The 12586-nt window shown below is 37.8% G+C and overlaps 1 protein-coding gene across 2 annotated transcripts in view; it reads right to left on the bottom strand.

Annotated features, from left to right (window-relative positions):
• The window catches only part of LOC130236574 (seizure 6-like protein), a 104992-nt gene that overhangs the window by 77412 nt on the left and 14994 nt on the right, over positions 1–12586 (bottom strand). The gene's annotated exons all lie outside the window — the stretch shown is intronic.

Genomic DNA, 12586 nt, shown 5'->3' with positions numbered 1-12586 from the left:
GAGATTTCAGCTGCTGTCTGGGCTTTCACTGTCCAAATACACCTCCCTTTCTTCATGAGTTCAATCCTTTTTCCATGCGTCATTTCATTTTTATTACGCATAACTTCATTTCTAAACTTATTAGTTTTGTTTTCTTTGCATATGTGGATTTCTTTGGTTGTTATCAACATTCAGTGAATATTTCAAGTCATTGGCACCTTTAGGAACATGTTTTCTGAGAAGAATAGTGATGTGTTCAATGCTTATTTTCCTCGCTGTATGTCACTTATTATAACTATTATAACATATTGTGCAATAAATATTAATTCATTCATTTTTGTGATTTTAGCCTAAGCTGGATGCTGGTTTTAGCTGGTTGACCAGTCTAGTTTTAAAGAGGTTTTGGCCATTTCCAGGTTGGTTTAAGCTGGACATAGTTGGTTTTGGCTGGTCATCTCCCAGCCTGACCAGCTAAGACCAGGCTGGAAATGGCCAAAACCCCTCTAAACCCAGGCTGGTTGACCAGCTAAAACCAGTCAACTAGCCTAGGCTGGTTTAAGCTGTTTTTTCAGCAGGGTAAACAGCATGTATGCTTTTTTCATTAATAAGCACAGACATTTCCTTTCCAAACTTCTTCCTCACCTTTTATTCCAGTGCCGCTCCACATTTGGCCTGTTCACCGAGTGCTTTTCTCTCTAAAGCGAAGTGAATTAAAAATGCTAATAAAAATGATTTTTTTTATTTTTATGTTTGTATTGTTTGTTTGTTTTTTTAAAGTGCTCCTTTAAAACATTTATTTATTGATTTTATTATTTATGCTACCAAGAAGACTCTTGCCGTGAGTCTGAAATAAAAGCATCGTCTTACATCATGTGTCGTACAGTCACGTATAAAGTGCATTCAGCCACCGTCAGTGAGTCAGTGAATGACGTTTATAAATACAAAAATTATAAATATGTGTTACAAAAAGACATCAATCTACTTCATAAGACATGCGTTAAATCCCTGGCACCATATGGGTTATAGTTTGACGATGGATTTATAAGCTTTTGGAATTTTTAAAATAAAAGTCCCTATTCAACATTATTATGGAAGAGCCAGGATAAAAGTTACAACTACTTCAACTGTGACAGAAAAAACAATAATATCCAGCTGCAGGCCCGCAGAACCACCCACGTTTTAGGCACACACAATCTGGCACACACAATCTAGGCAAACCATATATGGTTACGACGGATGTTAATGTTTTTAACGTCTTCTTGGACATCGTCATCGTTATATTTTGATATATGGTTAATAAATATTGTACACAATAAACAATAGTGTTTACTTTACTTCACAGATATTGCGATCGAGACGGGCAAATGGGGAGCGTTGTTTCCGATCGCCATTCAATTTAATAGACTGAACAGTTTTCTGTCAGTCATCATAGATGATCAGTCTTTATTATTAAGTCAATATCGCAGATACTCGTTTGCTGGCCTTGCTGAAAGATCTAAATTAGACAGGTTTAATTTATATAATGGATTAATTTATAATCAAGCAAATAATAGCAAGTTAATATAAGCAATAATACATTTTACATGTAATAAATGTATAACACTATATTAATATTTTACTCAAGGGATTTAATAGTGTGTAATTGCTTAATTTTCTAATAACTTTAATTAATGATTTCCCACATTAAATACTGTAATAATTTATAGTAAGCAATATATTGTTTTTAAACCAAAATTTAGCAATAGACACAAATTATTAATTAATAACTACTAATAATTAATCCCAAAAAAAGTAAATATATATATAACTAACAGCTGTGACAGTTTAGTAAAAGATATTAGTTTATAATCAGATAATCAGTTAAGATAATCAGTTTATAACTATATTATACATTGTTTAAATGATTAACTATAGTAATTCATTTTAATGTGACACATTACTGTTTGCTTTTTATATTTTACAACAAAGTGATTTTAAACAAGTATGATAATATTAAAATCCAAAAATTAGTTTATTACACTTAATCCTACAATTAGACAGTCTATTATGTTTTCTTTGTGTATGTGGACATGTGAATAAAGTCATTAGTATCTTTAACCAATTATTTTTATTTACATAATTTGAGTTCAGAAACTGCAGAGATGTTAAAATGATCGTTACGATATAATAACAATGACTGAAATTGAAAATCATATTTGTGAAATTCAATAGGTGGCGATAATGCTAAGGGTTAAGTTACCATATATGGTTTGCCTAAATCGTATGTGCTAGATTGTGTGTGCCTGAAACGTGTGTGGTTCTGCGGTTCTGCAGCTGGATATATCTCGAAAAAACAGTCATATATACTGAGGATGTCTAAATAAATGATGAACTATTCCTTTAATAAACAGCTTGCATACTATATTTTCATTAATAAGCACAGATATTTCCTTTCCAAACCTCTTTCTCCCCTTTTATTCCAGTGCCGCTCCACATTTGGCCTGTTTGCAGAGTGCTTTACTCTTTAAAGCAACCTGAACACAACAAAAATGCTAATAAAACGAACTGAACTCCCCAAAGATTCCCTGTGTTTATATTCCCATAACCATGGCGACCCATTTTAAAAGCCTTCTCCATTTACAATTAATGCGGCGCCCCTTTAAAACATTTATTTATTGATTTTTTATTCATGCTACCAAAGAAGAACCCAACTGAAATGAAAGTGTCGTCGACAATAAGGATGTTGCATAAGCCTCTGCCAAAGTTTGATGGATGCAGAAAGGAAAGAAAGGGTAAAATGAGGATGCTTGAGTGTGTGTGTGTCTCCTCCTGCACGCCGTGACTCCTCCATCTTGTGCTCATGCATGAACAGGAGTGTGAGATGTGTTTCAATGACTGTTGCCCACAGAGAGACACTAAAGTCCTGCCAAGAGCCTCCAGCCGATCGCTCATTCACACACTCAGAAAAAGGCCTGGAGCTGTGCAGCAACACCGGCCACCCATTCACACACAGCCCTCGTGATGCACAACACACACTAACAAGACAGCGGCGTGACGGCGCCAAGCTTTTTAAATCACGATAAAACCACAGTATTCCCTCAAGCACTTCAGGAGCATCAACACCACCGTATGGGAGTATGACAAACATTGAAAGTAATAAAGATTATCATAATAAACTAGCTGTGTTTCCATTTAAAGATGCCAATTAGATTTATGCACAAAACTGGAATACCTCATAAAATATCTGCAAATGAAGCAGCGTTTCCAGTCAAAGAGAGAGAAAAGAGAATAAAATCATCACTTCCGGATAAATTAGAGCAAATATCAGTCAGAGGAGGAGCTGAGATGGAGCTGTAACGCTCAAAACCTGCCGGAACTACTTTATCCGTGCGTTATCTTAAAAATACTTCAGCCAATCAAAATTAAGCACTCAACAGATCTGTAGTAAAAATGGACGATACATGACAATTTTCCTCCAAAACTTGTTCTTTTATTGCTAAATTAGCTCCGAAATAACTGAAATCATTCAGCGCAGTGATATGGAGCTATAAAAAACCTCAAAACCTGTGGGGACTACTTTATCTGTGCGTTTATCTGAAAATAGCAGCACACCTTAAAATGAACCTTCATTAGCCAATCAGAGTCAAGTATCAACAGAAATGTAACCTAGTCTCACCTGAGCACTTTTAGCTTAGCGTAAATCATTGAATCAGATTAGACCATTAGCATCTAGCTGTGATATAACTGAAATCATTTAGTGTAATGATATGGGGCTGTAATGTGCTCAATACCTTATAATGCTCATCAGCCAATCAGAATCAAGCATTCAATAGATATATAAACAGGTCCGATGGGAGCACTTTTAGCTTAGCTTAGCATAAATCATAGAATCAGATTAGACCATTAGCATCTAGCTGTGAAATCACTGAAATCATTAAGATAATCAGTTTATAGTGATATGGAGCTGTAATGCACTCAAAACCTGCCGGAACTACTTTATCTTTGTGTTTAGCTAAAATAACAGCACACTTTAAAAATAAACCTTCATCAGCCAATCAGAATCAAGTATCTACAGAATTATAACCAGGTCTGATGGGAGCACTTTTAGCATTGCTTTTAGCATAGATCATTGAATCAGATTAGACAACTAGCATCTAGCTGTGAAATCCCTAAAATCAAACCCTGCTGGAACTACTTTATCTCAGTGTTTACCTGAAAATAACGGCACACCATAGAACAAACCTTCATCAGCCAGTCAGAGTCAAGCATTCGACCGAAATAGAATCCGGTCTAATGGGAGCACTTTTAGCTTAGCATAGCATAGACCATTGAATCAGATTAGACCTCTAGCATCTAGCTGTGAAATCACTGAAATCAATAATATAATTAGCGTAGTGATCTGGAGCTGTAAAGCGCTCAAAACCTGCCGGAACTACTTTATCTCTGAGTTTATCTGACAATAACCAAACATCTTGAAAATGAATCTTCATCAGCCAATCAGAATCAATTTATCAACAGAAATATAACCAGGTCTGATGAAAGCACTTTTAGCTTAGCTTAGCATAGACCATTGAATCAGATTGGACCATTAGCATCTAGCTGTGAAATAACTGAATTCATTAATATAATCAGCGTAGTGATCTGGAGCTATAATGCACGCAAAATCTGCCAGAACTACTTTATCTATGCGTTTACCTGAAAATAACAGCACACCATAGAACAAACCTTCATCAGCCAATCAGAATCAACAATTCGACAGAAATAGAACCAGGTCTGATGACAGCACTTTTAGCTTAGCATAGATCATTGTATCAGATTAGACCATTAGCATTTAGCTGTGAAATAACTGAAATCATTCAAAGCAGTGTAGTGATTTGGAGCTGTAATGCACGTAAAACCTGCCGGAACTACTTTATCTTTGTGTTTATCTAAAAATAACAGCACACTTTAAAAATAAACCTTCATCAGCCAATTAGAATCCAGTATCTACAGAATTATAACCAGGTCTGACGGGAGCACTTTTAGCATAGCTTTTAGCATAGATCATTGAATCAGATTAGACAACTAGCATCTAGCTGTGAAATCCCTAAATCAAACCCTGCTGGAACTACTTTATCTCAGTGTTTACCTGAAAATAACGGCACACCATAGAACAAACCTTCATCAGCCAGTCAGAGTCAAGCATTCGACAGAAAAAGAATCCGGTCTAATGGGAGCACTTTTAGCTTAGCATAGACCACTGAATCAGATTAGACCATTAGCATCTAGCTGTAAAATAACTGAAATACTTTAGTGTAATGATATGGGGCTGTAAAGCGCTCAAAACCTGCCGGAACTACTTTATCTATATATTTATCTAAAAATAATCAAATTCCTCTTAATGCTCATCAGCCAATCAGAATCAAGCATTCAACAGAAATAAAAACAGGTCCGGTGGGAGCAGTTTTAGCTTAGCTTAGCATAGATCATTGTATCAGATTAGACCATTAGCATCTAGCTGTGAAATCACTGAAATCAATAATATAATTAGCGTAGTGATTTGGAGCTGTAAAGCACTCAAAACCTGCCGGAACTACTTTATCTCTGAGTTTATCTGACAATAACCAAACATCTTGAAAATGAATCTTCATCAGCCAATCAGAATCAATTTATCAACAGAAATATAACCAGGTCTGATGAGAGCACTTTTAGCTTAGCTTAGCATAGACAATTGAATCAGATTGGACCATTAGCATCTAGCTGTGAAATAACTGAAATCATTAATATAATCAGTGTAGTGATCTGAAGCTATAATGCACGCAAAACCTGCCAGAACTACTTTATCTATGTGTTTACCTGAAAATAACGGCACACCATAAAACAAACCTTCATCAGCCAATCAGAATCAAGCATTCAACAGAAATAGAACCAGGTCTGATGACAGCACTTTTAGCTTAGCATAGATCATTATATCAGATTAGACCATTAGCATCTAGCTGTGAAATCACTGAAGTCATTCAACAGAGTGATATGGGGCTGTAACAAGCTCGGAATCTGCCAGAACTACTTTATCTCTGCGTTTATCTGAAAATAACCAAACAGCTTAAAAATGAACCTTCATCAGCCAATCAGAATCAACCATACGACAGAAATAGAACCAGGTCTGATGAAAACACTTTTAGCTTAGCTTAGCTTAGCATAGATCATTGAATCAGATTAGACCATTAGCATCCAGCTGTGAAATCACTGAAATCATTCAGCGTAGTGATATGGAGCTGTAAACCTGCCAGAACTACTTTATCTCAGCATTTAACAGCACACCATAGAACAAACCTTCATCAGCCAATCAGAATCAAGCATTCAACAGCCCTGTAGTATCAAAATGACTAATAAACTCTGGGTCTCATGTCACAGTAAGTTCTCAGTCCATTAAAACTCTTCAGTCACACATTAATTCTCATTGTGCCGACGCGAGACCTTATCACAGTCAGATTCAGATCTAAACGTCTGAAATTACATTAATCCGGAGGCTCTTCATAGCGCCGTCTTCATGCCCTGGAAGAGTCATTTCCATAATAGCTGTAAAATGAGGTTTGTGAAGTGAACGGACGCGCTCCACCTGCTGGGATGTCCGTCTGCATTAGCATCTGACAGCACTAGCGAATACGAGACGGAGCAAACCTGACAGCTCAAGGTGTGTAAAACATCCAGCTAAAACGTTAACGCAAACACTCGCTCTCGAGTGTCACGGTGGAGACAGGACAGCTGACGGCGGTGCTTTGACTGCATTTATCATCGGTGTTACTTACACCATGTGCTAACAACACGCCACAAGATTCCAGCGACAAGTTATTTATTTGTCTGCACCAATCACGTCGAGACACGACAGAAACATTTAAATACCAGCCACAGCACTGCCAATGAAATAGCTTTAATGTAAGATATGCACATATTTAAGCTCTTTAACATCATTAATAGGCTACTGAGCAGTGGTGTAAAGTAACTAATTACAAATGACTCTAATTGAGTAGTTTTTCTCAGAAATAAGTAGTTTTAAAGATGTGTACTTTTACTTTCCCTTGAGTACATGTTTGGTGCAGTATCAGTACTTTTACTCCACGACTGTCCTTCATCCTGCAGTCACTACTTTATTTTGTTCCTGTCTACGGGCGTTGGAAGAATCAGTCCTGTGATTCCTGTCCAATCAAATTGCACATACTGTAGTAGGTAAATCACATCATACTGAACAACCTCAAGACATGCGCACGTTATAATTGCAGTAAACTGTTTGGAAGCATTAAAAGTGTCCAAGAAGACCTCTAAAAATCTGTACACGCAATGACCCAGAGACTGTTTAGATGCATGTGACTGACGAGAAGATGGCGGATGTTTACTGTATGATGACAGAAATACGGTGGCAGGGAAGTGCAAAACAATAATACAAAGTGTGAAACCCTTTTACAAAGCTCGAAACAAATTTACATTTCAGAAAAAAAAATAACGAAACGTCCCGAAACACATTTACAATTACAGATTCCTTACGGAAAGGGAATGTCCCACACACCGGAAGTGATGTAGTATATACCACATAGGGGTGGGCGATATGACCTAAAATGAATATCACGGTATTTTTCATCTTTTGAACGGTGACGGTATAATATCATGGTATTACTTTCAATAGCAAAATAATCTACATCTCAAAGAAGAACGGACAAAAGAAAGTCTCACTTCTATCACTCTTTAAAAGTTTTGGTTTGGGTCATTGTAAATACTCAGTCTCGTTATGAGCTGATCTTCATTTCTCTGTGTTGGTGGAATAAAGCAGGCGAGTCAGCCGCACCAATTTATGAGCAGACAGAGCAGGATTCTCATGATGACCACCAGCGCAATACCGCTCTTTGTTATGAGCCGTAGTTTCAGTGTAAACTTAGTAAAGGTGAGTTTCTTTGGCGATGATGTGTACAGTGTTAGATTTTATATTTAGCGGACATTTGCGCTGAACACGCGGTGAATGCAACGCATCGAGATTCGGGCACCTTCTTTGAAAACCCTCGATTGATCTCAGCTGGCGGATCAACATTTACCTCATGTCATGATCGCTGTCATCTGCGCCATTATTATTATTATAACTTTAGGTGAGGTTTGCAAACCTGTGCACTTTTCACTCTTCAGCCGTTTGTATTTCCTGCAGTAACAAAAGCTTCCTGTTATCTGACAGCGGGAAGCGTTGAGTGACTGACAGCTAATATGAACCAATACAGCAGCAGGGTAGAGCGATTCAGCAAGTTTTTAGAGAAAATCAAATCAGATTGCACTACAACCATTATATTCAGACACACAAATGATCCCAAATATATTATGAGGGCGCATAGATTACATTTCGGGCGCTCATGCGACCAAAATGGTTGCAATTTCGAGCCCTGTAGTATAAGGACAGGTATTCAGACCACAACTGAACGTTTGAAGAAAATTGAATGCCTTATTATTTAGAATTAGCTATTATTGATGTAAATGCAGCCGTTCAAGGCGCATAATTGATTTATTACGGTATTGACGGTATTAGAAAATCCATGTCGTGGTGCAATGTCACACCGGTAATGACTATGACACCGGTGTACCGCCCACCCCTAATACCACACACTGGAAAACATCAGCTCGTGTGTGACTTTGTAGACACAGGTTACCACGAGTCTACAACTATAAAAATCATGGTTATATCAACTGTGATAAAACATTGTTTTGTCATTTCGAGCTATTCTGAGAACATATCAGTGTGAGAGTATGTAGAAACATGTAAACAATCACAGCGTGACATGTGTTGACTGATAAAGATATCGAACCTGACCTCACCTTGTACACCTGGATAGCTCAGTTAGATTGGTCGGTGAATACTTGCACTGAACCTTTGACTTGGGTTCGAATCCTGTTGATGACATGTCAATTATAATTATTTATTTACATTAATTTTGGTTATATACTGTTCTGCTACACAAATATTAAAATCAATAATGTTTACACTGACACCAGTAATAAGAATCTTTATTTGGTATGGGCATGTTTTGTTGCTGTGAGAAAGTGACGAATCTGCAATCGTGAATAGTTCACATCACCAGTTCACACGGACACCAGTAAAACCGTAACACCGGCTTCATTCAGTTTACCGTTAAGAGTCCTCAAGCAGATGTTTACACCGTGTACACTTGACATCTTGTCCACGATTACAGCGTACAAGTGTCTCTCATTAAAATATTGAACACACTGATGGAGTGATGCAGTATGTCTGGTGTTTCCATCTGGTCCGCGTCCTTTAGAAACTCCAAGGACCGACCACACGTAAAGCAAAACCGCGTTAAGCTGCTTATGTGTTTACCGCAAAACATCCCTCATCCGCAGTCCATGTTCGGTCACCATAAACTTTATATACACCATGTACTCAACAGCACGAATTTACCGCGCTCACCACCAACAACAATACTTTCCCCCGCGTCACTCACGGTGTACGTTTCACGTCACTTCTGGTGTGTGGGACATTCCCTTTCCGTAAGGAATCTGTAATTGTAAATGTGTTTCAGGACTTGTAAACGTGTTTTGCATTTTGTTATTTTTTTTCTGAAATGTAAATTTGTTTGTTCCTTGGTAAAATAGTTTTTCCTGTGTAATTGTCTCTTATGATTGGTAAAATTGTTTTTTTATTTTATTTTTATTATTATTATATTATTATTATTATTTTATTATTATTATTATATTATTATATTTGTATTATTATTATTATATTATTATTATAATTTAATTTTTATTATTAGTAGTAGTATATTTTTTATTATTATTATTATATATTTTTTTATTATTATTATATTTTTATTATTATTATTATAATTATTATTATTATATTTTTATTATTAATATTGTTTTGCACTTCCCGGCCACCGTACCAAAATGACCTTAAACACCCAGATATCAACATGATGTCAGATTGACGTGACACCCTAACATCATGGGGACTTGAAAATCGGTTTGACGTCAGAACCCAACGTCAACGTCCAACCTAAAATCAACCACATATCAACGTCTAATGATGTTACAGCTTGACGTTGTGTGGACGTTACCACAATTGACATCTATCAGATGTTGGATTTTGGTTGCCATTTCTGACGAATAAATGTCAATATCTGACATCAATATGATGTTGATTTTAGATGTTGGCTCGACGTTGGATTTTGTCACTTTCTAACAACCTAAAATCAACCAACGTTATTTGACGTTGTTATTGGACATCAAAATAATGTTGTCCTTAGACGCTGGCTTGATGTTTATTTTCGTAACCTGACGTCACAACCTAAATCTAACCTAATATTAACGTCTTATGACGTTGTGTGCCTGCTGGGCAATAACTAAACGCACTACAGAATGTTACGTTTACACACGCATGCACAAATGACATGTAAATGCATCTCTATACAGCGTAATACTCGCTACTCATGAGTACTTTTGAAAGGGCGACTTTTTACTCACACTTTGAGTAATATTTACACCAGATACTTCTACTCTACTTGCACTACATTTTTAGGCAAGTAATGGTACTTTTACATGAGGATGATTTTTCAGTACTCTGTCCACCTCTGCTACTGAGTGACTGATGTTGTTGGTTTACACTGAATCAGTTCTGACTTTCATTTTCAGAGCGTCTGCTAGTTATTTTAATTAAGATCTGCTGCTGCTTTCAGTAGTATGGTAATAAATGTCAGGTAAAATGATATTTAAACACTTCTCTTCTTCAAAATAGTACAGCTCATACATCTAAAGTTAAATTAATAAGTTCTTTGTGTAATAGATGCCAGGTCACTGAGGGTACTTTAATCCAAAAGAAAACATTTGGAGATCAATATTCGATAGCCTTTCTGTTGTGCTTCAGTATGGATTAGAGCTGGAACCACTTGTGACATTATTTGAAATCGCCCCTGAAGACTCATGTTTACCTTAGATTCTTGCCTTCTCTTCTTTGTTAGTGTGCAGACAGAAGCGTGAAGCACACACTGACCTCAACATGTTCACACAGATAACATTAGCTTTGTTTTTGAATCTGCCACTATGCTGACACACAGGCATTTGTAGCCCCGCCCTCTTCTGAAAAGAGCACAATCTCATTTGAATTTAAAGCGACAGACACCAAAACGCCACAGCTAGGACCAAAGACTAAAAGGGTTAGTGTTATGTGCTTGTGTGCTATTTTGAGCTGAAACTTCACACTATACAGACATCAGCGACGCACTTTACATTGTGTAAAAAGGAACATAACAGCTCTTTAAAGTAAAGTAAAGCGTCCAGTGCATATGGAGAGAGCGAGAGGGATTCTGCAGATGGTTTGTCAAACACACTCACACACTGTTTAGCTTTCTCCTAGAGATATATAGAGTGACTGTATGAAGGAATGGCTTGGCAACTCTTGGTTTCTCAGCACGCATCGAAGGCAGTCAAATGAGAGAAACAGGTCGGGACGTTTCCAAACATGCGACCTGTCAGCCGCTGCTTTTGAAGTAAAGGCGAGCTGAAATATTAAGCATGTAAAACGCCGCGCGGAAATGGAGGTGTCATGCGCCTGACAGATGGAGCATGCTTTTGCAGCAACCGCTCCATCTGGCTGAAGTCACACCGTCATACTCGGCGGCTGGGATTCATCATGGAGTGTTTTCAAAGTTCAGCGCTGACGCTCTCCATCGCTCATACACACACACACACACATCATTACAGCCGCGTCACCGCCGATTAGCAGAGGACACGCTCCATTCCTCAACTCTATCCTGCAGTTTTAATCGCTTTAAAAGAACATCAGTACATATTTAGACATTTGAGGAGGATTATTCTGAATTCTTAAAGGTCTGTCAGCACAAAACACAAGTTCCATGGGTAGCAATTTAGGTTTGAAAGGCTATATTTGCAGGAATTTACATGTTACGGTTGAAAATTCACTTTTTTAATGCGAAAAATTCCTCTATCCTTGTTTTAATGGTTTAAAAAGACATCAGTTGGTGATAGTAAATATTTAGAGATTCAAGGAGCCATATTGGAAATTATTGAAGGTCTTGCAGTACAAAATATCAAGTTGCATGGGTATATTTGTAGGCAGGGCCGTGCACAGACACTTACAGGGGCAGGTGCTCAACGCGATCGCAAAGTAAAGAGCGGGGGTGGGGTTGTTGATGTTTGAGGATGTTTGCCAATCGCACAGTGAAGAGCGGGGGGGTTCAGGGGTTTCGAGGATGTTTGCCGATCGCAAAGTGAAGAGAGAGAGAGGGGGGGGGGGGGGGTTGTGGTTGGGTTGGTCGATTGAGCAAGAGGGGCAGCACAGCCAATAAGGGGCAAAGAGGCAGTGGCTCTAGCCACTGGGCCACCCCCCTGTTTGTAGGTATATGCACCATACTGTGGTTGAAATTAATTTTAAAGAGCCTACGTTGACTTTTTCTGCACCAAAAAGTCACTCACTTCTCTTTCAAATCCACCTACTGGTAAACATTTCAGCGCATTTAATGACCCTTGAAATGATGCATAAGCTGAACTCATAAAAGGATCTAGTGCAAGCAGACACAAGACGAGCACTCAGTTTCGATGGCACTGGTCAAGATGAGCCGATCCTTTGGGCAATCAGTGAGTT

The sequence above is a fragment of the Danio aesculapii genome, chromosome 10, assembly GCF_903798145.1.
Source record: "Danio aesculapii chromosome 10, fDanAes4.1, whole genome shotgun sequence".
In the NCBI taxonomy this organism is placed as follows: Eukaryota; Metazoa; Chordata; class Actinopteri; order Cypriniformes; family Danionidae; genus Danio; species Danio aesculapii.
Note: the sequence above shows the minus strand (reverse complement) of the source record. Positions and strands in the feature narration are given on the sequence as shown.